Genomic DNA, 26,361 nt, shown 5'->3' on the forward strand with positions numbered 1-26,361 from the left:
ATGATATATGAAACATTTGCAATTATAGTAATATAACCACATTATATGATCAAATGTTTATCTTATGAACTCACTGCCAGAGCTGATTTAATAGTCAATTTTGAGATACGATATGATATAAAGTTCATACAAAACTCATTTTAAACACGTTGGCCTGGACTGCAGGAAAAACATGGAAAATATCATGACAGATGGCAATTATAAATGTATAATGGAATAAAGTAACTAGGCAGTACTATGACTGGAAGATATTGAAATTTTCACAACTATAACAGTATATATATACATATATATATATAACTAAATATATATAATTTACTAAATAATGAAAAATAGATATTTTCCTTATTTAGTAAATTTTATTATAGAAAAACTTAGTTTTAAAAACCCATTTAAAGTGATTCCTATATGCTCAATAAATTTTGGTATTTTTCCCTTAATATTACAGCTAGGAAATATGATTTAAAGGGGAAGAAAAGATGAAATCATTGTCATTGTGAGTTCAAATAATTTAAACAAACATATAAACACGTATAAACATTCATTCCCCTCCTCATCCCTTCCTTCTTGCCTCTCCTTCTCTCTGGCTCTTCCTCTTTCTTTTTCTCTCTCTTGAATCTCTCTCTTTCTGCCATTGAATATCAAAGCTATGGATTTTGTTCTTTAGAATCTGGGAGTTTCATATTATCTTCCTTAATTGTGAGACTTCCACATGAATAGTGAACTGCACATCTGGTTTCTCTGGTTGTATATTTTGTAGATAGCTCATCATGGGATTACTAAGCTTCTATAACTGTGTGAACTAATTGTTCTAATAAATCCCCTTCTCGTATCCTAATAGTTTGTCTCTCTGGAGAACACTGACTAATGCAAAGTTGATGCTTGTTCCTGTCTGCACTTACAATGACATATATTTTCACTTTTAAATGTGATTTTAATTACCTTAAGAGAAATGTATATTAGTTATTAGCATAATAGGATCTAGGAGTAGGAAAACCTAAATCTAATTTTTGATTTATTGTTTACTGCCTAATGTCCTTGAGATGTTTACTTAAATTCTATTTTCTTATGAGAGATTATTCTATAAAATATAATAATAATATTTGTAAAAATTAAATATAATAATGTATGTAAATCGATCAAATGTGGGATGTGAAAACATAAGCAATCTGTAGATGTTAAGGTAATATAATCATCAAAACCAGCACTATCATCAGAATAAAATCAACTTAATCAGGATTGTTGTCAGCAAAATGTCAGACTATGAAAATATAAGGTGTTATTTTCCTATGGAAACATAAAATAAGAATAAAACAAAATTTGAAAAAAAATATTCTATACTAGAACTAAAAATCAGGCAGAGATGTACAGCATCCAAGCAAACACCCAAACTTTAAAGAGCCACATTCAAACTAGTAAGAAATTTCACAGCTTAGCATGTCATTTACACTCTGCAGGATGGAGCCTAGGTTTGGAGAAGATGGCTGCTCAATTCTGGATTTCCTCCTTTGAAACAGAAATAGTGGAGCCAACCTATTTATATTTTTTATTATGTCTGTGGGGTGCTCGAATGTCTGGGGTCTGTTTTGCATAACTTAGACAAAATAAAAGGAAAGTGGTATGACTCAGATCTCAATAAAGCAGTAGTAGCAGGTACTGCTCAGGAAAGCCAATGGGTTCTGCAGACTCATATTTTTTTGAGATAAGAGATTATAAATAAAGCCATATAGCAAATGACATAAGATGGTAGCCCTGCTGCTGAAATCATTTTTCAAATTGGAGGGAGAATAGAAGATTTTATTATGTTCTAACCTACCCAGGATGTTTAAAAGACTGGTCTCTATTTTGCCTTATTCAAATCACAAACAGAAAAAGTATTGGGCATGGTTTGTAAAAGCTGAAGTAAGACCAAGACTGACAGATGCCTGGAGCCAGGAATTGTCAATGAAGAACTGAAATAGATACTCAAGGCCCCTCAAAGAAGTTAAAGCTCTTTAGAAAATTAATGCATTTAGGGGTGAGAATGATGATAGATTAAAGGGAGAACTTTTCAGTTCCACCATGGCTACAGATCAAGAAGTGGTACTATTGTTTCTCCATGATTTGGCAGCTAAAGATTTCACTGCAATTTAATATATGAATAGTAAAATAATAATATAGACCCAGAAATTCAGGATCTTTGAAAACAGAACAAGAAATAACATTTAGAAATATACCAGCTTTGATGGCAGAAGCAGTATCAGCAACACTGCTTTCAATTCAGTAAAGACAAGAGTCACACAAGCAGAAAGAAACAAAACCAAACAACAACAAAACATGGTGAATACATTTGATGGAGGAGAACTTGTGGAACAGAGAGGGTGGCTGATCTTAACTGATCTAGAGATGGAGAGGGCAGATGCTGATTGAAAAATACTCCTAATCTTTGGAATTGTGAACATAGATTGTATGGGGAGCCATTTGCCAGTGACTGTACAGCAGCTTTCAGTGGCAGAGGAAGGGAGGTCATAAAAAAGTGGCACTATAACATCCAGCAAATGGCTGCCATTGGGTCCAGAGTGCATAACTTTGCAAAACTCAAGCAGGCATACAGAAGACGATGCCCAAGGGTATCTGGATGGAAGATAACTGAGGGGACAGAGGCTTTCTCTTTTTTTTTTTTCTGGTGGCTCATGTTACCAATTGGCCACAGGCCAGAAACTTTGTTCAATTTCTAAATATTTGAAACTTGTTCTTGCCTTTCTTCCTCACTTTCTTTTCACATAAGGGACTGTGAGAACTATTTAGTCTATATGATTCCTGTCCCCCACCATATATATTACAATTATTAATACATTGAAGGACAGAGTTGACACCTGCTATTTAATGTTAGATCTAATTCATGCTTCTTTATTGATGTTGCTGAGGTTAAATGCTTACTCACCATTCTTCTTTGTGGCAATTAGTTTTATAGATGTCATAGTATGCAAAGGACATTTATTTGCAGGCTGTAAACTGGTTGTAACTATTATTGATTTTGCCTGATACCTCTTTTTCTAAGAGGTCTTGGGAAGTGATTGGTACATTATAAGTTTATAAGGTAGAGTTTCTGATAATGAGCTACACTCACAACTCAGGCAAATGATGTCAAACCTCTTTTCATATATAAGCTAGCCTCACAAATGCCCTAAGAATATTTTACTATATATAATAGGGAAGAGGAAAAACCTCAAACCAATGACCTGACCCCAAGTACAAACAACTAGAGAGGAAACTCAGGTCCTACTCAAGGACATATACTTATACAGGAAGAACAAAGAAAGGTCCAGACAGCTCTGCAACAGAGGTCTCCAACTATAAAGTAAGTTAAGTTCTAGAGCAGACAACTGAGTGTCATTTAAGGTGGAAATTAAATTTATATTATGTTAAGCCTTGATGTTGAAGCTAAATATTATCAAGAACACAAGACTTACTAGAGAAAAGATAAAAACACACCAAGGGAAACATGCATAAAATGGGAAGAAAAATCCATCTTAACAGATATGCAAATCAAAGATCTCTGACAATATGAGGAAATGGGCAAACAAGTGTTCCTCTTTAGGGACCTCTCTCACTGAAGCTCCAATGTGTTAATTTTAATTAACAATCCCCCCAACCAAAGAACCAACAGATAGGAAGTTTGTGAAATTCAATGCCTATAAATTTTGATTATTAAAATGTTCAATAAGCTAAAAGAAAATCAAAGGAGTGAATGAAGAACAAACATAGGAGGTGAAAGACCATTTCAATAAATAAATATAAATATTAAAAAGAAACCAATCAGTATACTTGTAAATAAAAGAATCAATGAATAAGATATAGATTCAGTTTAAAGTATCACAAACAGATTAGATTATGTGTAAAAAAAAGTTAAGTCCTTGAAGACAGAATTTCAGGCCTTGAAGACAGGGTATATGAACTTAAAAACTCAGTGTGTAATAAAGGACAAAAAATAAAGACCATGTACATAATATATAAGAACTCTGAAAACATCAATGGATCAAACTTAAGAGTTATTAGGATAGAAGAAACCATAGAGAAACAGTTAAATAATAGCAGAATTTTCCCCAAACCATAAAAATGGGATGAACACTTACATACAAAAGTCATGTAGAACCCTGAGTAGTAATGATATAAAAGAAACTGTTAAATACACATCATAATCAAAATGTATAACAGAGAATAAGCAAAAAATGTTCAAATAATGAAATAAAAATATGAGGTGACATTTAGAGGTAAATCAATAAGGTTTACTTCTGACTTCCGAAGTCAGACCCTAAAACAAAGGAAAGCTTTCAAGCTCTAAAACAAAATATTTGCCAGAAAAGTTTGCTATATTCAGCATATCTATTTTCAGAATTTAAGGGATATAAAACATCTACATGATAAGGTAAAACTGATTTGTGAAAACTAATTGGACATTACAAAAATTCTTGAAGATATTATACATGCAGAAGAACTTAACAATAAACCCCAGAGATTCCAAATGAATAAAGCTAAAAAAAGGAATTAAGTAAATGCCAATTAAGACAAAAATTAAATTAATGATGTAAACCAAAATGACTGAAAATCATAAGTAGCTATTCATAGTAACACTAAATATAAATGGTCTCAACTCTTCAAATAAAACATTGACTGGCAGAATGGATTAATAACAAGACCCAACTATATGTTGTTTGCAAGAGACTCATCTCATAGGAAAAGACATCCTCAGTCTTGAAGCAAAAGTATGAAAAATATTATCCCATCCAAATAGAGCACAAGAATAAGTAGGTGTAGCTATTCTTATATCTGACAATAAAGATGTCAAGCAAGGAAGTTTATTATGTAATGGTAAAGGGCATGATAGAATAAGAAGTTCTAACTATGATAAATATTAGTGTGACTCAATGTGCGTAATTAAATAAAAAACACTCATTGAAGTTAAATTTTAAGTGTTAGAGCAGGACTTCTGACTCCCATCACCCAACTCCCAACTACAATCCCACTGCAGAGCCCGCAAGTGTCTTAGCAAGATCACTGCATCAACACTGGAGCAGAACTCCCAGATGCCACTCCACTCCCATGCAGGACAATCAGCTGCTACCCACCCACGGAAACTCTGGCTGCCAATCCCCTGTAGACACCCATCTACCAACATGGGGCTTCAGCAGTGGCCTGCATCTTGCAACTCAGCAGCTACTGCCATAATCCCCTATAACCAGTAGTCTGCTGCACCTGGAGACATCCCACAGGATCTGAAGACAACCAAAAGCTGCACACTGCAAGCCTCAGAGCTCATCTCTGAACACATAGAACAACAAATTGCCCAGCTCCCACCACCCAACCTGACACCCTGGCACTGAAAGTGGCCCGCCTCCATCTTTCTTGGGTCACCTTCCTCTCCTTCTTTGGTGGGGACAGCTTCCAGATTGGAACTCCAGCTGGCCAGGTACCCAGTTTCCAATCCCCCCTTCTCCCCAGTGGCCAGTAACCCAACATAGTAACTGCTCAACACAAGACAGTTCTCAGTGGATGTGCAGTGCAACAAGGGTGCTGCACATTGGAGCTTCAGCGAGAGAGGTCCCTAGAAGGAGAGTATACAATAGTTTGGATACTAAAAGAGACACCAGACACTCAGAAATCATCAAACATGATAGGGATATAGGACCAGATGCTCAAGTCATATGAGTGGACCCAAAAACAGACACTTGAGGTGCAGTCTCACTTTAGGGACTGGTGGGTACCACACCTCACTTCCAGGTATCCTGCACTAGCACCAGCCTTCCCACAATATTTACCTTCACCATCCTGAGGGCAGACATACCAGTTAACAACAGACAACCCCCACCTATTAGATCAGAAGGGAAGCAGGAAAGATACTGATCTACAATCAAAACAATTAACAATCCTAGTTTCTTCCTTTGAGATTTTTTTTCTCTTTTTTCTCCCCCCCATTCTTCCACCCTCACATCCCCAACATATGTGAAACAAAGTACTTTGCATGAATTAGGATTTTGAGGAATGGGACATCTGAATCATATATTATAGTGTGTTGTACACTCATATTTTTTCCTTTTCCCTCCAATTTTTACTATTTTAACACCCTTTATTTTTCTTAATACATATATGTGTTTTTTATATACTCTGTCTTCCCATGTAGTTGTCTACCCAAAATTACTTCTTGTCTATTCTTCTGCTACTAACCCTCTTCATTATATTTGTCTTTCACACATGCTAAGACATACTAACTCTATAACTTCACATCCTACCTCCACAGCATACCATCCTATGCCTTATCCCCAGTTCATTGTCCAATGTCAGAAACTGTAAACCCTTTTACAAACTTACTGATTATATTATACATAATAATTGAATTCAGCATTTCTGTACATTGTGAACAAACTCTAAATGTCTTCATAGAAAGTAATTGTTTATAGGTGGTATATTGTTTATACTTGGATCTGTTAACATTGTCCTTCTCCCGAAAGGAGAGGTATTGGAACCCTACAATAGTACTATAAGCCTATAGGTAAAAATGCTAAAGCTTCAGACCCATAGTGCTAGAAGTAAAGACACACGAGCAACATAAAAAGACAAGGAAAGAAAGTTCCCCAAACAAATCAAGATACCACATTATTAAAATCCATGGCTGTCACAGCAGAAGAAATTACAGAGAAGGAGTTCAGGATGTACAAGACTAAAATTTTCTGTGAATTAATGGATGATATAAGAGAGAAAATACAAGCAGCAAAAGATCATTTTGACAAAGAGCTATGTAAACAAATATAGGAAGCAAATGTTTACTTCAATAGGGAGATATAAGTTCTTAAAAAATCCTTGAAATGAAAGAAACAATAAACCAAATTAAGAATTCAATTGAAAACATCACTATCTGAGTAGACCACATGAAAGACAGGACCTCAGACAATGAAGACAAAATATATAATCTTTAAAAGAATGTAGACCAAACAGTGAAAATGGTAAGAAACCATGAGCAGAACATTCAAGAAACATGGGATAGCATAAAAAGGCCAAATTTAAGAGTTATTGGGGTAGAGGAAGGCATAGAGTTCCAAACCAAATGAATGAGCAATATTTTCAATGAAATAATATCAGAAAATTTTACAAACATGAAGAATGAACTGGAAAACCAAATTCAAAAAGCTTACAGGATAACAAAAGGATTAAGGTAAATTATTATTTTTTAAATATTTTTAGTTGTAGATGGACACAATACCTTTATTTTGTTTACTTATTTTTATGTGGTGCTGAGGATGAAACTCAGTGCTTCATATGTGCTGGGCAAGTGCTCTACCACTGAGCTACCACTCCAGCCCTTACTTTTGATTTTTACAGGAGGTCATGCTGAAAGTTTGCCTTGAGTCTCAGTGGAGACTTTCAACTTCCATGTTTGGGCAATCTTTGAACTGTTGAGACTACGGGGACTCTTGAAAATGGACTAAATATTTTTTATTTTTTATTGTGGGATGATTATGAGCTTTTGGAGGTCAGGGGTGAAATGTTATGATTTGTATATAAAGTGTCCCCTTAAAGACCATGTTGAGACAATTCAAGAAGGCTTAGAGGTGAAATTATTGGGTTATAAGAATCTTAACACAACCAGTAATTAATCTCCTGATAGGGACTTACTGAGTAATAACTGAATGCAGGTAATCATACAGCTGGAAGAAATGGGTCATTGGAGTATGCCTGTATAGAGATGAGTGTAGTCTCTCTTTCTGCTTCTGATGTGATATATTGATCTGCTTTCACCCACCTCACTCTTCAAACTTGCTGTTCAAATTCACCTCAATCTGTTAGGAATGGAGTTGGTTGTCTATGGACTGAGACCTTTGAAACCATGAGCCGTCAAATAAACTTTTTCTATTCTAAATGTTTTGCAACAGACTAAATCAGAGTCAATGGTTGGAACACATATTTCACAAAATAAAGTTTTAAAGGCCCTTGGCTCATGTTTATGGCAAATAGCATTTATTTGATTACTTTAACGATTTTTCCACAAAAGTTATAAGTCATCATGACAAGCACAATTATCATGTAATTCCATTATTTCATGGCAAATATCTTTTATTTAGCAATGATATTTGTTTAGAAAAAGGAAAACAGAATAAACACAAGTAATATTACTAAAATTGTTTCTTAAATTATCGAATAAATATGTTACCCTAAATATCATAAGCAAAAGAAAAATTTGACTTTATAAAGACAAAAAAACTTTATTGAAAAATGAGGGTTTGGGGTGTAATTTTTTGTAGAAATTAATTAAGGTTTGCCTTTTATTTATATTTCACATCCCATAAAACTCATCTCTAAGTAGAAAGTGTTTTTCTTCCTAGGTAAAAAAATAATTTAGTAGTTCTAATGTTAGTAAAGCTTAACTAAAAGAGAAAGGCCAACATAAATTCCAATAATAAATTAATCTGGCATTTATTAATATGTTTTAGAAATATATCTTGGCTTGTCTTAAACTTTCCATATGCAGAAAATTAGGGTAACTACATACCTTACTACAACAAACAAACATTTTCTAAAGAGTATTCCTATCACTATATTTTTCATAGAATTCAGAACTTATCTGCAAATACAGATATTTTCAATAGCAAACTAGAAAACAGGGATAAGTTCTTAACAATATTCTAGTCAAATTGTAAGTAAACAATTGTATGTCTCATATATGGTTTAGAAAAGTATCTAAATAGACCTTGTTACAAATCAGTTTTAATTTCATAGCAAAAATGAGCAAAAGGGCAACATTTTCATGTCTTATAGTTTTATACATGCACAGCCTCTACAGATTTAATACCCTATACTAATATGATACAGCTTTTACAATCAACGGACACTCATTGATGCATCATTTATATCCACAAGTTCATGCTATATATGATTATTCACTCATATTGTTGATTAGTCTAAATTTTTTACAAACATATGAATGATATGCACCTTCCATTGTAGTATAATATTGGAAAATTTTACTACCCTAAAAATCCTCTGCATTTCTCCTATATATCTTCTCTTCCCTACACCCTGGCAATCGCTAGTATTTTTATTGACTTCACATTCCCTTTTGCACAATAAAAATCAAGTGGAATTATACAGAATGTAAGTTCACATCCTTTTCAGAGTGGCTTCTTTGATTAGTTAAGATGGTTTTTAAAGTTCTCCAATGAGTTTTTTTTTTTTTTTTGGTCTGTAAGCTCATAATGTTTAACACTAAATAATATTCCATTGTTTCTATGTACCACAGTTTATTTGGTCATTCATTCATACAAGGAAGGACATTTTCGTTGATCCAAAGTTTGGCAATCATGAGTAAAGCTACTGTAAGGATCCATTTATAGGAATTTTGTGGGCATTTTCAATTAATTTGGGAAAATGTCAAAGAGAGTTATTGCTGAATTGTTAGTTAAGAGTGTTTTCAATTTTACAAGTAATTGAAAATACCTTCCAACCTGGGTTTATGATTTTTCATTCATGTTAGCAATGAATTATAATTCATTTTTGTTTCATATTTTCACCAGTATTTGGTGTTTTAGGTGTTCTGGATTTTCACCATCCTGTAGATGTGTATTATCTCAATGTTGTTTTTATTTTCATTTCCTGAATGATATATAATATGATATATATATATATATATTGATATATATATATTGATATACATATATAAATAAATCTTTGTATGGTCTTACTTGCTAGTTGTGTCAATTACTTAGTGAGATGTTTGTTCAAATTTTTGTTCATTTTTAATTTGACTAATTTTTTAATTTTTTGATTTTTACTAGTTATTCATATATTTTGGAAAATGACTTTTCATTAGAGAGGCATTTGCAAATATTACTTTTCAGTCTGTGGTATATTGTCTCATTTCTTCATTGTATCATGGAAGAGCAGATGTTTTTAATTTTATCAAAGTTAATGTTATCAATAATTTATTTCATGTAGTTTCTTTGTAGACTCTTTTGGGTCTTCTAGGTAGAGAATCATGTTGTCCGCAAATAGTGATAATTTAAGTTCTTCTTTTCCTATTTTTATGCTTTTAATTTCTTTCATCTCTCTAATTGCTCTGGCCAGTGTTTTGAGAACTATATTGAATATAAGTGGTGATAGAGGGCATCCCTGTCTTGTTCCAGATTTTAGAGGGAATGCCTTCAATTTTTCTCCATTCAGAATGATGCTAGCCTGAGGCTTAGCATAGACAGCTTTTACAATGTCGAGGTAAGTTCCTGTTATCCCTAGGTTTTCTAATGTTTTGAACATAAAGGGATGCTGTACTTTGTGGAATGCTTTCTCTGCGTCTATCGAGATGATCATATGGTTCTTATCTTTAAGTCTATTGATGTGGTGAATAACATTTATTGATTTACGTATATTGAACCATCCTTGCATCCCAGGGATGAATCCTACTTGATCATGGTGCCCAATTTTTTTGATGTGTTTTCGTATTCGATTCGCCAGAATTTTATTGAGGATTTTTGCATCTAGGTTCATTATTACAGATATTGGTCTGTAGTTTTCTTTCTTTGAGGTATCTTTGTCTGGTTTTGGAATCAGGGTGATGTTGGCCTCATAGAATGAATTTGGAAGAGCTCCCTCTTTTGCTATTTCCTGAAATAACTTGAAAAGTATTGGTATTAATTCTTCTTTAAAGGTTTTGTAAAACTCCGCTGTATACCCTTCCGGTCCTGGGCTTTTCTTGGTTGGTAGTCTTTTGATTGCTTCTTCTATTTTATCCATTAATATTGGTCTGTTCAAATTGTGTGTATCCTCCTGACCCAGTCTGGGCAAATCATATGAGTTAAGAAATTTATCGATGTCTTCACTATCTTCTGTTTTATTGGAATATAGGCTTTCAAAATAATTTCTAATTGTCTTCTGTATTTCTGTAGCATCTGTTGTGATATTGCCTTTTTCATCCTGTATGTTAGTAATTTGAGTTCTCTCTCTTCTTCTTCTCTTCATTAGCATGGCTAAAGGTCTGTTGATCTTATTTGTTTTTTCGAAGAACCAACTTTTAGTATTGTTAATTTTTCCAATAGTTTCTTTTGTTTCAATTTCATTGATTTCCGCTCTGATTTTAATTATTTCTTGCCTTCTGCTACATTTGCTGTTGTTTTGCTCTTCCTTTTCTAGGGCTTTGAGATGAAGTGTGAGCTCATTTATTTGTTGTTTTTTTTTTTTTTCTTTTTTTGAGGAATGACCTCCAGGCAATGAATTTCCCTCTTAAAACTGCTTTCATTGTGTCCCATAGATTTTGATATGTTGGATCTGTATTTTCATTTATCTCTAAGAATTTTTTGATTTCCTCCTTTATGTCTTCTGTAACCCATTGATCATTCAGTAACATATTGTTCATTTTCCATGTGATGTAGGATTTTTCCTTCCTTCTTTTATCATTGATTTCCAGTTTCCTTCCATTATGATCAGATAAAATGCATGGTATTATCTCCACCCCTTTATATTTACTGAATTCAGCAAAGTGGCAGGTTATAAAATCAACAGACATGAATCAAAGGCATTTTTGTATATCAGCAACAAAACTTCTAAAACGGAAATGAGGAAAAACACTCCATTCACAATATTCTCAAAAAAATAAAATACTTGGGAATCAACCTAACAAAAGAGGTGAAAGATTTATACTTTGAAAACTACAGAACCCTAAAGAGAGAAGTAGAAGAAGATCTTAGAAGATGGAAAAATATACCCTGTTCATGGATAGGCAGAACTAACATCATCAAAATGGCGATATAACCAAAAGTTCTCTATAGGTTAATGCAATGCCAATCAAAATCCCAATGGCATTTCTTGTAGAAATAGATAAAGCAATCATGAAATTCATATGGAAAAATAAAAGACCCAGAATAGCAAAAGCAATTCTAAGCAGAAAGTGTGAATCAGGCGGTATAGCGATACCACATTTCAAACTATATTACAGAGCAATAGTGACAAAAACAACATGGTACTGGTTCCAAAACAGGCTGGTGGACCAATGGTATAGAATGGAGGACACAGAGACTAATCCACAAAGTTACAACTATCTTATATTTGATAAAGGGGCTAAAAGCATGCAATGGAGGAAGGATAGCATCTTCAACAAATGGTGTTGGGAAAACTGGAAATCCATATGCAACAAAATGAAACTGAATCCCTTTCTCTCGCCATGCACAAAAGTTAACTCAAAATGGATCAAGGATCTTGATATTAAATCAGAGACATGGCGTCTGACAGAAGAAAAAGTTGGCTCCAATCTACATATTGTGGGGTCAGGCTCCAAATTCTTTAATAGGACACCCATAGCACAAGAGTTAATAACAAGAATCAACAAATGGGACTTACTTAAACTAAAAAAATTTTTCTCAGCAAGAGAAACAATAAGAGAGGTAAATAGGGAGCCTACATCTTGGGAACAAATTTTTACTCCTCACACTTCAGATAGAGCCCTAATATCCAGAGTATACAAAGAACTCAAAAAATTAGACAATAAGGTATCAAATAACCCAATCAACAAGGACCTGAACAGACACTTCTCAGAGGAGGATATACAATCAATCAACAAGTACATGAAAAAATGCTCACCATCTTAGCAGTCAGAGAAATGCAAATCAAAACCACCCTATGATACCATCTCACTCCAGTAAGATTGGCAGCCACTATGAAGTCAAACAACAACAAGTGCTGGCGAGGATGTGGAGAAAAGGGTACACTTGCACATTGGTGGTAGGACTACAAATTGGTGCGGCCAATTTGGAAAGCAGTATGGAGATTCCTGGGAAAACTGGGAATGAAACCACCATTTGACCCAGCTATTGCTCTTCTTGGACTATTCCCTGAAGACCTTAAAAGAGCGTACTACAGGGATACTGCCACCTCGATGTTCATAGCAGCACAATTCACAATAGCTAGACTGTGGAACCAACCCAGATGCCCTTCAATAGATGAATAGATTAAAAAAAAATGTGGCATTTATACACCATGGAGTATTACGCAGCACTAAAAAATGACAAAATCATGGAATTTGCAAGGAAATGGATGGCACTATAGCAGATTATGCTTAGTGAAGCTAGCCAATCCCTAAAAAACAAATACCAAATGTCTTCTTTGATATAATGAGAGCAACTATGAACAGAGCAGGGAAGAAGAGCAGGAAGAAAAGATTAACATTAAACAGAGACATGAGATGGGAGGAAAAGGGAGAGAAAAGGGAAATTGCATGGAAATGAAGGGAGACCCTCATTGCTATACAAAATTACATATAAGAGGTTGTGAGGGGAATGGGAAAATAAACAAGGAGAGAAATGATTTACAGTAGATGGGGTAGAGGGAGAAGATGTGAGGGAATGGGAGGGGGGATAGTAGAGGATAGGAAAGATAGCATAATTCAACAGTTACTAATATTGCATTATGTAAAAATGTGGATGTGTAACCGACGTGATTCTGCAATCTGCATTTGTGGTAAAAATTGGGAGTTCATAACCCACTTGAATCTAATGTATGAAATATGATATGTTAAAAGCTTTGTAATGTTGTGAACAACCAATAAAAAAATAAAAATAAATAAACAGCCACAATTCTTTGAAAAAAAAAAAAGAAAGAAAGAAGCACCATTTTAAAAATAAGCTACGGGGGCTGGGGATGTGGCTCAAGGGGTAACGCGCTTGCCTGGCATGTGTGCGGCCTGGGTTCGATCCTCAGCACCACATACAAACAAAGAAAAAAAAAATTATTTCATGTATTGTGCATTGGGTATTATGTCCAAAAAGTCATCAAAATGCCCAAGATATGTTTTTCTTTTTACCCTTCAATACCTTTATAATTTTGTATTTTAAACTTAAATATATGGGAATGGAGTTGTATCTCAGTGGTAGAGCGCTAGCCTAGCATCTGTGAGGCATTGGGTTTCATCCTGAGAATGACATAAAAATAAATAAATAAAATAAAGGTATTATTTGCTGTACAACCCTTGTATTATTTAAATTTAAATTTATGATGCACTTTCAATGTTTTATAAGGGATATAAAGTGTATCTCAAAAACATTTACTTTAGAAAATGAGTGTTCAGTTGTTCCAACACAATTTGTCTTTTTCTGTTAATGTACTTTCTTTTTGTTTGTAATACCACACTATCTTGATTGCTGTAACTTTATTTTTTTTTATTTTTAAATTTGTCCTGATAAGTTATATATGGCAGTGGAATGCATTTTGACACACTGTACAAAATTGGATCACAACTTCTCATTTATCTGGCTATACATGGTGCAGAGTCATATTGGTAGTATGATCATACATGGATATAGGGTAATAATGTCCATCTCATTCCACCATCATTCCCATCCCCACAAACCCTCACATCCTATAACTCCTCACTGCACTGTCCAAAATTTCCTTCATTATTCCCTATTCCCCTTCTATTATAAATGACCATCTGCTTATCAGTTAAGTATGCAGGCTTTGGTTAGGTATAAACTGAGGAGTGGGGTAGCTGGGTCAAATAGTGGTTCCGTTTAAAATTATATGAGGAATCTCCATATTGCTTTCCAGACTGGTTACACCAGTTTGCAGTCCTACCTGGATTGTATGAGTGTACCTTTTTTGCCACATCCTCACCAACACTTATTATTGCTTGTATTCTTGTAATTGCCATTCTGACATTTTTTTAATTGCTAGATACAGTGAACATTTTTTTCTTATGTCTGTTGATTGATTGTATTTATTATTCTGTGAAGTGTCTGTTTAGTTTCTTAGCCCATTTATCCCATTTATTGTTGATGTTATTATTATTATTATTATTATTTAGGTTTTTTGAGTTCTTCATATATCCTGGAGACTAATGCTCTATCTGAGGTGCTTGTGGAAAAGATTTTCTACCATTCTGTTGGCTCTCTCTTCACATAACTATTCGCTTTATTGAGAAGAAGTGTTTTAGTTGAATACATTCCATTTTTTATTATTGATTTTAGTTATTGTGCTTTTGGAGTCTTGTTAAGAAAGTCAGAATCCTAAGCCGACATGGTGAAGATTTGGGCCTAATTTTTCTTGTAGCAGATGCAGGGTTTCTGTTCTAATGCCAAAGTCTTTGATCCATTTTGAGTTCATTTTTGTTCAGGGTGAGAGAAAGGTGTTTCATTTAATTATGCTACATATGGATTTCCAGTTTTCCCAGGACCATTTATTCAATAGGCTATCTTTTCTCCAATGAATATTTTTGGCACCTTTGTCTAATGTGAGAGAACCATTTTTATATAGTTTGTTTCTGTGTCTTCTATGTTGTACCTTTGTTCTACATGTTCTACTTTTGTTACTATGGGTGTGTAGTATAGTTTAAGGTCTGGTATAGTGATGCCTCCTGCTTCACTTTTCTTGCTAAGGATTGCTTTGGCTATTCTGGATCTCTTATTTTTCCAAATGATTCTCATGATTGCTTTTTCTAGTTCTATGAAGAATGTCATTGGGATTTTAATAGAAATTACACCAAGTCTGTATAAGAGTTTTGGTAGTATGGCCATTTTGACAATGTTAATTTTACCTATTAAAAAGCATGGGTGATCTTTCTATCCTCTAAGGTCTTCTTCAATATCTTGCTTTAGTTTTCACTAGTTTATATCATACAGTTCTTTCACCTCTGGTTTGGTTGACTCCCACATATTTTATTTTTTGAGGCTATTATAAATGGAGTAGTTTTCCTAATTTCGTTTGTAGTGGAATCATCACTGATGTACAGTAATGCATTTGATTTATGGGTATTTATTTTATATCCTGCCACTTTTCTGAACTCATGCTCTATCTAAGGTGCTTGTGGCAAAGATTTTCTCCCATTCTGTTGGTTCTAGAAATTTCCTGGTGGAATTTTTTGGGTCTTCTAAATATAGAATCATGTTGTTAGAAAGTAGTGATAGTTTGAGTTCTTTTCTTCCTTTTCATATATTTTAATTTCTTTAATCTTTCTGATTGTTCTGCCTAGAGTTTCAAGGATTATGTTGAATAGAAGTTGTGAAAGAGGGCATCCCTGCATTGTTCTAGATTTTACAGGAAATATTTTCTTTTTGTTTCATTTAGAATGATGTTGGCCCTGGGCTTATTGTAGATAGCTTTTACAATGTTGAGGTATGTTCCTACTATCCCTGTTTTTTTCTAGTGTTTTGAACATGAAGAGATACTGCATTTTGTCAAGTGCTTTTTCTGGATCTATTGAGATGATCCTATTATTCTTTTCACTAAGTATATTGATGTGATGAATTACATTTCTTGATTCCTATATGTTCAATCAACCTTGCATCCCTGGGATGAACTCTACTTAATGTGGTTTACTATCTTTTTAATGTTTTTTTTTTGTATGTAATTTGCCAGAATTTTATTGAGAATTTTCAATTTTATGTTCATTAGGAATATTGGTCTAAACTTTTCTGTCCTTGATAATTCTTTATCCGGTTTTGGTATCAGAGTAACACTAGCCTAATAGAATGAGTTTGGAAGGATCCCATCTTTTTTCTATTTCATGGAATACTTTGAGGAGTATTGATGTTAATTCTTTCTTGAAGGTCTTGTACAACTCAAATGAGAATCTGTCTGTTCCTTAGCTTTTCTTTGATGGCAGGCTTTTTGTGGTATCTTTTATTTCATTGCTTGAAGTTGATCTATTTAAATTGTGTATGCCCTTCTGATTAAGTTTGGATAGATAATATGCTTCTGGAAATTTTTCAATCTCTAAGATTTTTCTATTTTATCATAGTATAAATTTTCAATATAGTTTCTAATTACCTTTGCTTTTTCAGTAGTGCCCATCATGATATTACATTTTTCATCACAAATTTCAATAATTTCAATTTTCACTCTCTTTTTCTTCATTAGCATAGTTAAGGGTTTATCAACTTTATTTATATTTTCAAAGAACCAACTTTTGTTTTCTCAATTTCTTAAATTCTTTCTTTGAGTCTTACTAATTTCAACTCTGATTTTAAATATTTTCTGTCTTATACTGCTTTTAGTGTTGATTTGTTCTTCTTTTCTAGATCTTTAAGATGTAATGTTAGGTCATTTATTTGTTGACTTTTTATTCTTTTAATGAATGAGCACAATGCAATGAACTTTCCTCTTAGCACGGCCTTCATAGTGTCCCAAAATTTTTGATATATCAGTGCTTTCATTTAACTCTAAGAATTTATTTTTCATTTTCTCCCTTATTCCTTCTGCTATTCATTCATCATTCAATAGAATGTTATTTTTTCTCCTGGTATTAGAGTAGCTTTTTAAAAATTTTATCATTTATTTCTAGTTTCATTCCACTATGATCTCATAGAATACAAGGCAGTATTTCTTTTTCTTTTTTAATTACTTTCTTTTTTTTCCATTTTCTAAGAAATTCTTTATGGCATTACATATGGTCTATTTTGGAGAAGAACCCATGTGCTGCTAAGAAGAAATTATATTCAATCAATGTTGAAATAAATACTGCATATGTGTCCATTAAGTCTAAATTATTAATTGTATTATTTAGTTCTATGGCTTCTTTGTTTTGTTTGCATTTGGAAGATCTATATATTGGTGTGAGATATGTGTTAATATTGCTCTGTATTATTGTGTTGTGGTCAATTTTATTCTTGAAATTGAAAATAGTTTTGTTCATGTACATAGATGGTCTGTTTTTGTCAGCTTTTTTTTCCTGTTGTGACTAAAACTATTCCTTCCCAACAAGAACAATTGTAGGGGAGGAATAGTTTATTTGAAAGCTCAGGATTTCTGAGATCTTAGTCCTTAGAAGGCTGGCTTCATTCCTCATTGCTGATGGTGAGGCTGAACATCATGGCGGGAGATGGTCGCAGAGAGAACTAGCTCACATCATGGTGGCCAGGAAACAGAGAGATTCCACTTACCAGATACAAATACATTCCCAAAGCCATGCCCCAATTCTCACCTCCTCCAATCACACCCAATCACTTCAGTTACCACTCAGTTAATCCCCAAGGGATTAAATCACTGATTGGGTTAAGACTCTTACCACTCAATCATTTCTCCTCTTAATCTTCTTGCATTGTCTTACACATGAGCTTTTGGGAGAGGCCAAAACTAAGCCATAACACTCCACTGTTTGGGGAATATATGTTTATGAGTATTATGTCTTACTGATGTATGATACCCTTAAACTGTATGAAATGTCCTTCTTTATCTCTTCTAACTGTCTCAAAGTCCATTATATCTGACATAAAGATGGGAATCCCTGTTTGTTTATGCAGACTAGGTTAGTTATATGTTTTCCCCCCAATCTTTCACTTTCAGTCTACGGATGCCTTTTTCTAGAAGGTACGTCTCTTTAATTCACCACATTGTTGAGTCTTTTTTTTTTTTTTAAATCCAATCTGCCAGTTAACATCTTTGGATCGACAATTTTAGGCCAATAATATTCAGGGTTATTTTTGAGATATAATTTGTATTTCTAGTCATTTTTTTTTTACTTGACTTAGATTTGCCTTTGATTGACTTTTCCTTTAGAGTAGTTTTTCCCTTTTCTTATTATTTTTTATTTTATTTTTTTACGTCCTCCACATGGAATAGTTTACTGAGAGTGTTTTACAGTGCAAGCTTTCTAGTTGTGAATTCTTTTAACCTTTGTTTATCATAGAAGGTTTACATTTCATTTTCAAATCTGAAGTTAGTTTTGCTGGATATAAAATCCTCAGTTGGCTTTCATTTTCTTTCAAAGCTTGATATATTATTCCAGGACCTTCTGGCTTTGAGGTTCTGGGTTGAGAAATCAACTGAGATCCAAATTGGTATACCCTATATGTAATTAGATTTTTTTTTCTCTTGTAACATTTAAAATTCTATCTTTATTCAGTATGTTAGTCATTCTCATTATAATGTGCATTTGTGTGAGTTTGCTGTAATTTTGTACATCTAGGGTCCAGTAAACCTCTTTTATTTCATCTTGCATTTTATTCTTTAGATTTGGTAGATTTTATGATATTATGTCATTGAAAATATTGTGCATTCCTTTGGCTTGTATTTCTATGCTTTCATCTATTCTGATAAATCTTAAATTTGGTATATTCATGTTATTCTATATTTCTTGGAAGTTCTTTTCATCATTTCTTATCAAATTCTATTTCTGGTTGACTTTATTTTCAAAATTACATATTTTATCTTCATTGCCTGAGGTTCTTTCTTCCATGTGTTCCAGTCTTTTGGTGATATTTTCCACTGATTTTTAAATCAAGGATTTCTGCTTTATTCCTTTATATAATCTCTGCCTCTTTATTGAAGTGATCTTTCACTTCTTGTATTTTTTCTCTGATACCATCCTCTATTTCAAAGATCAGTCTAACTATGCACCTTTTAAACTCCTTCTCTGACATTCCTTCTACCATATTTTCTATGGATTCTATTATTGGAACATCTTGGATTGTTTGAGGTGATTTGTTCATTTTTTATGTTTTTGTATGTCTTCTCATCTAGCAGTATGGATCTGAGTCAATTCAATTTCTACCCTGTAGTCTTATAGTGTTTCTAAAGGCTTCTAGTACCTCACCTTTGTGTACCCTGACAATGAACTTCCAGACATCAGCAGGCAGTGGGCAGTAGGCAAACTAGGGGCAGCTGTGGGCAAAGGTCAGGTGATTGGCGGGTGGACATTGTTGCAAGGTATGGGCAAGAGAAAGGCCAATTGCTATAACTTTATAATAAGTTTTTCAGAATGGTAATATCAGTCTTCCAACTGTGTTCTTCACATTTAATATTGTCTTATTTATACTAGAGTTTTCTTCCTCTTTCTATGAACCTTATAAGCAATTTTTTTATATTTGAGATTTCATTAAATCTCTAGATTTAGTTGGAAAGAACTGAAACACCGAGGTTCCTTTCTATGAACAGAAAAAATCTCCACACATTTTCAATTTCCTTTGATTTTTTTCTTCATAAATCTGTAGTACTCTGATACAGGCATTTTACATATCTTATTGTCTATATTCTTAATAATTACATTCTTGAAGGTGATAACATAAAATGTATTGTGTGAATTTAAAATTTCACTTGCTCTTTGTTTGTATATATAAAAGTAATTTACATGGTGTATTAACCTAAGCCTAGGCTATTGAAATATGCAACTCTGTATCAGTTCAAATGGTTTATTTGATAACTCCCTTGGATTGTTAATATTAACATTCATGTTGCCTTCAATACAATTCTACGTTCTGTGCATGTATATATTTTATGATATTTTTGCCTTATTATATCAGCTATGACTTCCAGTACACTGTAAAAAAATAAATAAAATGAAGTGGTAAGAAAGAACACTACTGCCTTGTTCCTAATCTTAATGGAAAATATTCTAAATTCTCATCATAAGTATGATATTAGCTGTAGGTTTTTTTCTTGATGTTACCTATCAAAGAAGTGTCCTTCTGGGGCTGAGATTGTCACCCAGTGGTAATCGACTTGCCTCACATTCATGAGGCACTGGGTTTAAGTCTCAGCATCACATACATAAAACAAGTATTCCCTCTTCTTCTAATTTTTAATAAAACATTTTAGAAGATTTTTATCATTTATTTCTTAAATGTGTGGTAAAATTTACCAAGAAATCCGTCACAACCTGTTCTTTCTACTTAGAAAGCTTATTAAATATTGACTCTGTTTTTTTAATTAAATCTGGGTGTAGTAAGATTTTATTGTTTGTTATTAGTTTTGGCAGATATTATCTTCCAAGAAATTAATAAACTTTAGTTGATCAAATGTGTGAGGATCCAATTGTTCTTAGAATTCTCTTAATTTCTTTTTAATGTCTATAGGATCTGTATTGGTGTCTCTTATTTCTTTTCTGATATAAATAATTTCTCTTCTTTGTTTTTTCATAGTTAGATTGTCCAGTGTCCAATTATTTTATTGAATTTTTAAAAATAATTAGCTTTCAGTTTCATTGACTAACAATTTGTTGTTTTAAATTTAATAGTTTTATGCTTTATTTTTTTATTTTTTGGTTTAATTTGGGCTCAGTATGCTCTTTTTCTAGTTTTCTAAGTTGAAATCTTAGGTTATTGATTTTAGATCTTTCCTCTTTTCTAATATATGCATTTAATGCTATAAATTTTTCACAACAATGCTTTTACAACATCCAACAAATTTTGAAGTTTTAGTTTTCACTTAATATGAAAAAATTATCAATTTCTCTTAAAAATTTTTCATTAATGTATATTTTAATTAGATGTGCTTTCTAATCTAAAAGTATTTGGGGATTTTTCAGATATACCTTAGATTCTTTTATTTCTATTTAAGTTAATTTTTTGTCTGAGGGAACACATTGTATAAATTATGATATATAATTTTAATGTATATTTATGGCCTAGAGTGTGCTATCTTGACAAATGTCTTGACTTGTGCTTAAAATGTGTATTTTGGTGGTTTTGGGTAAGTTATTGTAAAGTTTTTACTTATGTCCACTTGGTTTCTGATACTTTAAATTACAATTTTTTTATGGATTTTCTGTCATTAAATATGTCCATTTCAAAAGGAGGATTTCCCAAGTAAAATAGTGGGTTAATCCACGTTTTATACTGTGAGATTTTACCTCATGTATTTTAATGTTTTTCTTTTGTTTTGTTCTGTTTTGTTTTGTTTGTTTGTTTTTTGTTTAGGTACATAATTAAGTACTCTTTTTCTAATCCCCTATATTTTTTGTGACTCTGAATTTGGCTATCACTAAATTTTGTAAGGATACCCCAATTTCTATATGTATTTTGTTTAGTGTATGTATGATGTATTTTCTGCATCTCTTTAACATTTAATCTAATAGCAACTTCATATTTAAAGACAGTTCCTTATAGAAAACACATAATTGGGTCTTTATTTAATGTATTTATACCACTAATATTTAAAGTGCTTATTGAAATACATTAAAATATATTACAGGGTTTTTTAGTGAAGCTTTGTTCCTGGCTAATTTAGTGTATACAATATATATTCATCACTAATTATAGTTTACTTTCAAATAATAATGTGCCACTTCATGAGTACTATGAGGATCACCTTATAATTGCAAAGTATCTCTAATTGTTCTATCACATCCTTATATTATTTTTAATTTCCATTTTATACATACACAGTATCCCATTTCATCAAACACACCTTTGCTATTACTATTTTTAAAATTTTTTTCTCTTAGATCAATTATTCTGTTAGATTTTCCATCTCTGTGATTATATTATTCATCTATTCTTCCATGTTGTGCTCTTCTTCCATTAGATCTCTTAACATATTAATCATATACATTTAAAATTTACCATCTGATGTTCCCAATCTCCTGGCCATATCTGATATCAGTACTGATTCCTGATCTGTGCCATAAAACTGTGTTTTCTGCTTCTTAATATCCCTCAAATTTATATGTAAAAAAACAGACATTGTGTCTTGGAATAAAATGAATTCTGATAAACACTCCTTTAGTAATATAAAAGGTGTTCAATAGTGTGAAATAATCAAAGTGTTCAATAATTCTATGATTAAATCTCAGTTCTTTAGTGAGTTGTGGCCCTGGTTGTGAACTTCATAAGAAACATTTAACAGGTTTTCCTCAGCTGGGATAAGACAGATTGCTTGAGGGGGTTGGAGTTGTACCTATTACTACGTAAAACTGTATTAGTTTTGTTAATTCTTAAATGATTTTTTTTTCAGAGTAGGCCTTGATTAAGAAAAACAGAATGATTTTGAGTATTTCAACCTTTCCCTTTCTACCAGGCAGAATCCTGAGGTGTTCTTTTTAGAACTCTAGGATGTAAATCTCACTGAAATCACTATCCCATCCCCAAGGTTTTTAACTCCTAGGCTTAGCCACTCTGCATCTCCAACTATTCATCAGGTAACATTTAGACCTTGCTATCCTTTTCTGAACTCGATGTTGATTTATTTTCTGGTAAAGTTTGCTTCTTTATATTTACCTGTCTGTCTCTCCAATCGTGGAAGTAGTGGTTTGCCCTGTGACTTCACATCTCTCAAGAATCAAGGAACATTTGTTGATTTTTTCCAGTTTGTTCAGATTTTTATTTGATACAGTGGCAACTTTTAAGGTCTTTACATGCCAAATTAAACATTATGATAATTCACAATAAGGGGATGGGGCACTAGAGAAGAATATAGTTTCCTTAGATTAGGTAGAGGGGAGTGAAGGGAGGTGAAGGGAAAATATGTGGGGATAGGAAAGATAATAAAATGAAAGATATTATTACTTTATGTATATATGTAACTGCATGACCAATGTGATTCTACAACATGTATACTCAGAAAAACAAGAAATTATATACCAACTATGTATACCAAAGTGCATAAATGCATTCTACTGTCATGTATAACTAATTAAAAAAAATTAAAAAGAAATTAAATCTCTCTGAAATTTCTACATTTTAAAGGAGGAAGAACTAAACTTTCTGGCTACACATTTTATTATAAAAAAGGATGATTTGGTTTGAAATTTTAGTATGTTTTATGTTTAAGTTGTGTAAATTAGAAAATACTATTTTTTTATTTTTCCTTTTATACAATCAGAGCACTGTTTAGTATTTCAAGGCCAAGTGATTTTTCTTTTTAACATCAATTGCAACTACCTAAAGAAAATCTCAAATTCATTTTAAATAAATTTTAAAAAATGATTTAATATTGATATATTTTGGTCAGCTTTTTTGTCACTGCTACTAAAATACACATAAGAAACTCTTAATATAGGGAGAGTTTATTTTGTCTCACAATATCAGAGGTCTCAAACCACAGATGACTGACTCCATTGCTCTAGATCCAAGATAAGGCAGAGCATCAATTCAGAAGGTCATATTGGAGGAAATATGCACTTTTTGTGGCAGATAGGAACACAGAGTAAGGAATAATGGACCACAGAAAAGATGTACCTTTCCAGGGCATGCTCCCAGTGATCTAAGCCTTTCAGCCATGCCACATGTGCCTACAGTTATGACTCCCTGTCATTCAGGCTAGGATGGATTTATGAGCTTACATTACTCAGAATACAATCTGAACATTTTTTAAATTAATGCAGAAATTCTAAGGGGACATCTTATATCCAGAAAATAACACCAGATAAAAAATGGAGAAAACTTGGTTTGAAACAAAAATAGGATTTGTCTGGATGGATCACACTTATTTAAGAACTCAAAATTCTTTCTTTTCTAATTTTTAAATAACAGCATGTTTTCTCTTAGATGCATCAAGTACTTAAAATAGTAAATAGAAAGCTTTAAAAAACTATAATTGGGGCTGGGGATGTGGCTCAAGTGGTAGCGCGCTCGCTTGGCATGCGTGCGGCCTGGGTTCGATCCTAAGCACCACATACAAACAAAGATGTGTCCGCCAATAACTAAAAAAAATAAATATTAAAAATTCTCTCTTTCTCTCTCTCTCTCTCTCTCTCTCTCTCTCTCTCTCTCTCTAAAAAAAAAACTATAATTGGAATGCTAAATTAATGTCTAAATTATGATAGTTTCCCCAACATGCACCCGATTCTCTTAACAATTGTCAATATTTTTCTAATATTTTGTAATCATGTCATTATTTGAGTTCATTTAGGATGATAGTATCATGTTTAACGTTTAGCAAAAGGCAGAATCAAGACAAAGTCATATGTTCTATAAAATTTTACATTGAAAATACAGCAAATAAGCACAATGCGTAAATAATATTCATTTACACTTATTATTGATAATCTATTATAACTCACCCACAGCATACTACTTCTGTGATTAAATTATTAAATTGTAGAAATGCTAATGTACCACAGTCAAGGCACAAGCATATTTAATGTTACACTTATAAATCTTCCAATCAGACTACCATAGCAGGTCAAGCCCAGCAGGCCCAAAGTGACCCACACCAGCCTGTGCGGGACCCAGGTTCACAGTAGGCCATGTCCACCCCTCCACTGGCAGGCACACATCAGAGCCCATCCTCCAGCACAGGACCACCTCTTCTGACCAGCAGACTACCACTGAAGCTCAGACCCAGCCCAGATCCTTCATACAAGCCTGCAGGAGACATAGGCTCACAGTAGATCAGGACCCACCCCTCCACCCACCTGCCATGAGACACCTGCTGGAACCGAGCCTCTAGCACAGGACTGCCCCTTCCCACCAACAGACTACCATGGGAGGTCAAGCTCCATGCAGGACCTAGGCTCCCAGTAGGCCTGGGTCCACCCCTCCATCTGCAGGCACTGGCTGGGGCCCAGCCTCCAGCATAGGACAGCCTCTTTCAAACCAGCACACTACCACAGAATCCCAGGCCCAGACCAGCTCTGCCAACACAGACTTGCATAGGACCCAGGTCCAGGGTAGGTCCAAGTTTGCCCCCTGACCTTGGAACCTAAGCCTAACACACTTCCATCTTGGGACACTGCACTTGTCGCAATAGCCTTCCCCAAGCAGTAGCCCCAAACTTTTTGACAACAGACAGGACCAAGAAGCAGCTGCATCTCAAAGCTGGCATCCCAAATGGAGTGAGAGGCATACCCTTTAAGCCCCAACTCTGTAAGACATTGCTTCCAACTTAGGAAAACTTAACTATTATCTAGAGATACCTCAGTTATTGCCGCCACCACCTTTTGATGCAGTAGCATATATTGAGGGTCTGGAAGCCCAACATGATGGTGAAGTATACACAATCTGCATGGGTACTACAAGAATATAGGGAAGAAACTGTAATATCTCAGATCCACACCGCAAGAAAAGAAGACATATAGACAACATAAAAATGAATAAATAAAGGAGGAAAGTGCCACAAACAAACCAGGATACTATAATAACAGAACCCATGGGCAGTGAAGTTGAAGAAATGTCAGAGAAGGAGTTGAAAAAGTTCATAATTCAAATGATCTGTGAATTTAAAAAAATGATCTAAATGAGCAAATACAGGCAAAAATTGATCACTCCAACAAAGAGATAAGAGAGAAAACATAAGTAACAAAGATTACTTCAATAAAGAGATAGAGACTCTGAAAAAAAAAGAAATCTTTCAAATGAAGGTACAATAAACAAAACCAAAATTATAGGAAGAAAAACCAACAGACTAGATCACTTGGAAGAAAATATGTCAGATAAAGAGACAAAGTATACAATCTGGAAAATAAAGTTGATCACACATGAAGTTAGTAAGAAAACATGAACAGAAAATCCAAGAATTATGGGACAGCATCAAAAGACCAAATCTAAGAGTTATTGGGATACAGGACTGCAAAGAGTTTCAAACCAAAGGAATGCACAATCTCTTCAATGAGATACAGACTGGTAAACCAAATACAAGAGTCTTACAGAATACCAAATATACAAAAATACAACAGATCTACACCAAGGCAACATTATA

The sequence above is a fragment of the Ictidomys tridecemlineatus genome, chromosome X (assembly GCF_052094955.1).
Source record: "Ictidomys tridecemlineatus isolate mIctTri1 chromosome X, mIctTri1.hap1, whole genome shotgun sequence".
Lineage (NCBI taxonomy): Eukaryota > Metazoa > Chordata > Mammalia > Rodentia > Sciuridae > Ictidomys > Ictidomys tridecemlineatus.